The following is a 4099-nucleotide window of genomic DNA, read 5'->3' on the forward strand; positions in this document are numbered from 1 at the left end:
TCAGTAAAACTTGCTACCTAATGCATGGGTTTAGAAAATGAACAAATGTAATTAACAGATCTATTGCTAAATTTAGAGGAGAAGTTGGTACATAGCATGCATTGGACAACCATAGAAACGTCTTCTATTTGAAATTCCTTCAAAAGCCATGCACTTAATAGGCCTCATGTGGTGCAACATGCGTTTGGGTTCATAATCCTCAAGTTGGCCACAAAAAAAGGGGCCCCACAATGATGTCAGGGGTCTTCTGCATCCACAACACCAACAATAGTTTTAATCCCCGATCTCACCTAAATCAAACAGATCAATCCCCAATTGCACTAACCCTAGTTTAGCAAGGACCCTAACCCTAGCCCAGCAATAACCCTAACCCTAGCTCAACAAGAACCCTAACCCTAGCTGTGGGCAAGAAAATAACTTACCCACTGCCCAGGTCCATGCTGGTGATGTCGCAGTCAGAGTATGAGCTTGATTCCCCGTTGTTCCAGGAAGGCATGGCGGAAGGGAGGCGACCACTGTTGTAGTCCGCGGTGGCGTCGAGCTAGGCGGAGCCAGAGAGAAGAGTGAGGGCAAGAGGAGTGAGAGCACAGGAGTGAGGGAGATCGCGACGCCTCGGTGTATTTATGACCGAGCCGCTTTGGTTCCGACCGCACCAGTCGGTAGTAGTTAATGAGCGCGCCGTCTCCGCCCCTGCCCATGTGTCCTAGTTGGTGGGCCATGGATGTCAAAAACGGTTTAATTTCTTAGCAATGGGCACTTTAAGTTTTTTGAAACAACCGATCATGATTTTGGTAGTTATCAATGACAAACAATTTTTTTTATAGATTTTTGGGACCCTACACCAGCCAACATACCCTGGTGCCTAAGCACTAAAAGGCTACCATCAGCCTTGGCCATCGCTGAGATAACCTTGTCTAGAAGCTTGGTCTTGCTCATGTCCACATTACCCTCCGAGGTGCATCCGAAGTCGAGGAACATTGCTATTTTGCTAGTGATGCCTTGTTTACGTTTTGTCTTGCTTCAGCGGAGCAATTAAGATTTTCGTCATGGTTCCCTCATAAACTAGATTGAATTAACATCATATTCAGGGATTTCTCCCCCTAGTAGGATTATTAATTTAGCTGAACTAGGATTATTAATCGCGTGAGTTTGCAATCGAGCCTACGCCTACGGTTGGATTATTAATTTAGCTGCTGAGTGGAGCCGGAGCTGTGACCCATATCCAAGTCTGGCATGGGAAGAGGGCCGTCCGCATGGCCAACCGGCGGCATCCTGTCCGGAAGCGGCGCCTCCAACCGCAGCACGTTGATGGCCTGCCTTATGGACGGCCTTAGGTCCCGGTCGTGGCACGCGCACCAGAGGCCGACGGCCAGCACGCGCTCCATCTCCTGTGGGTCGAAGTTCCCATCCAGCCGTGCGTCAGCTGCGTCGAGGATCCTCCCTTGGTCGTACAGCTCTGATACCCGCTGCGCCAGGTGGATCAGTGTGCCGTCCGGCCGAGCCACGGTGGGCCTCCGTCCACACGCGATCTCAAGCAGCACGACGCCGAAACTGTAGACGTCCGACTCGGTGTTGGATCTCCCGGTGATGGTGCACTCTGGGTCCATGTACCCTAGCGTGCCGGCGAGCTCTGTCGTGTGCGACCCTCTGTCGTGGTCGACGAGCCTGGCGAGCCCGAAATCACCAAGCTTGACGTTGAACGACGCGTCCAGCATCACGTTGCTCGTCTTGATGTCCCTATGGAGAACGCACTGCTCCCATTCCTCATGCAGGTAGAGAAGCGCGGAGCCGATCCCCAGCACGATCTTATGCCTGAAGTAACAATTTGGATATATATGAAGCAATCATCAGATTAACTAATTATGTTGCTAGTGATCAGGCTGAATCCAAAAAAAAAGCGGCAGCTAAATTAAAGTCATCTGACCTTACTGGCCACCACAGCACATTGTCCGCACGGTGAAGGTGAACGTCGAGGCTGCTGTTGGGCATCAGCTCATAGACCAAGAGGAGCTGCTTGCTGGCGTGGCACCATCCAACGATCTGCACAAGGTTTCGGTGCCGAAGCCGGCTTATCACCCTCACCTCGGAGGCGTACTCCTTCCTTCCCTGCTTGGAGCCCTTGGACACTCTCTTGATAGCCACCTCAATTCTCAAGTCCTTTAAGAACCCTCTGTACACCGAGCCAAATCCGCCTTCACCAAGCTTCTTCTCGTTCGAGAAGTTGTCGGTGGCCGCTGCCAGCTCACTGTATCGGAATTGCCTAGGTCCGGTCCCTTTCATGAACTCGTTTTCCATGGCCTCGTCGTCTTCTTTATACTCTCTGCAGGGAGAGGGAGTCCTCTTTAGGCGGCGCGAAAAGTGCCACGCTGAGATGCTAATGCAGAGCAACAGTAGGACGGAGCCCATGACGGCGACGCACACCGCCCAGACGAGCCATCGTTTTGGGTGGCGCGGAGGCAAGTCGGCTCCTGTCAACGCACAAAAAGGAAAATTGATGACATTCAGCAGTACTGTTACAGCCGCTGTATGTAATGATGGATCATTGTTCGTTTGAAAAGACCTGCAGGCGGGATTAAAGGAACTGCGGACTGGATGGCGAGCAGAATCGGATCGGGTGCGTAGGTGATGTAGCAGCCGTACCTCCTGTAGTTAGCAAGGGTGGCGTTTCGACTGATGCTCGCCCGCGCGATGCTATCGAGGCAGTTGGTGCACTCGGTCGCCGACAAGTCCATGGAGCACTGAACCAGGCCGTGCATCACCTGGGACTCGCCGTGCGCGTCCACGTATGTCTGGCTCCGGGTGGCGAGCCGCCGTGGCAACCCAGCGGCCTCCGCCATCAGATGGGTTACCAGCTCCCACCTCGTCTTGTTCATGGCATCGCCGTAGCTCCCACCACCTAGGTAGTCGAACCCACTGCCGAACAAGTCGGCGTGGCCGGAAAAGTAGTGGTCTGAGTAGCGCTGGTAGCAGCAGTTATACATGATGGCGGCCTACCGGCTGTACGGGCACCCTTTGGTCATCACGTAGGACGGCGCCACCTGCAAGCAGAGCTCGCACTGTGTGCGCTCACAATCGGCGTAGCACATCGCCTGACCATATACCTTGTTGAGATACTTTCCGTAGCTGGCCTCAAAGAAGCTGCCGTTCCTGATCGCGCCGTCACGAAGGTCGTGGAGGAGTTGGTCGAGGCTGATCTCGTAGTCGCTGCCGTCGGTGTAGTTGTTCTCCGTTGAGCAGACGGACGCTCCATCAAACGGTGTGTAGTCAGCAGCAGCAGACGTGGCAGCAACTACGGCCACCGCCAGGAGCAGGAGGACAGGGTGAAGGCGGCAAGGAGCCATGGCTGGGCGGTCAGAGTGTGTTTCTAGCTTGTCATGTCACTGAAATTTTGTGAATTGGCACTAGCTAGTGCATTGGCAGATGAAAGTCATTTAATTTATACTCTGAGAGAAACCATGTGAACTACTCCCTGCGTATCAAGATAAATAACCTAACTTTGTACTAACTTTGTAGATGGTTCAATTTTGTACTAACTTTGTTCAGTACAACACTGGCAAAGCATACTACTACTCCCTCCGTTCCTAAATATTTGTTTTTTTTAGAGATTTCAAATAGACTATCACACACGGATATATATAGACATATTTTAGAGTGTAGATTCACTCATTTTGCTACGTATGTAGCCACTTGTTGAAATCTTTAGAAAGACAAATATTTAGGAACGAAGGGAGTAGTATATAAGATAAACAAATGTCCAACATTTTTAGACAAAAAAAGGGAATTAACAAACAAGCCGTAGGAGGACACTCCAACGCGCGGTTAGCATTGCTTTCTGAGGATAATGTTACCGGTGACGGATGCAGCAATGCTGCATGCTCTCGCTCTGGTTGCTTTGCTCCTGCTGAGAAGGTTAGTCACACACTCACACTCTCTGTCGATGAAGTTAGAGCCAATGTAATTATGTAAGCCGTGACGTTTTCATGTGTGCGCTCTTTCTGTCCATCAAGTTAGAGCCGATGTAAGCCATGAAATGTACAGTACGTAGCAATTTGGCTCTACTGACATGAAATTCTGGCAGCCGAAGAACACTGTGATTAAT

At 51.1% G+C, this 4099-nt stretch overlaps 1 pseudogene; it reads right to left on the reverse strand.

The window, feature by feature from the left end:
* Window positions 1-1181: 1181 nt before the first annotated feature.
* LOC125547145 lies at window positions 1182-3341 on the reverse strand (annotated as a pseudogene).
* Between the last annotated feature and the right edge of the window lie 758 nt (window positions 3342-4099).

The sequence above is a fragment of the Triticum urartu genome, chromosome 3, assembly GCF_003073215.2.
Source record: "Triticum urartu cultivar G1812 chromosome 3, Tu2.1, whole genome shotgun sequence".
In the NCBI taxonomy this organism is placed as follows: domain Eukaryota; kingdom Viridiplantae; phylum Streptophyta; class Magnoliopsida; order Poales; family Poaceae; genus Triticum; species Triticum urartu.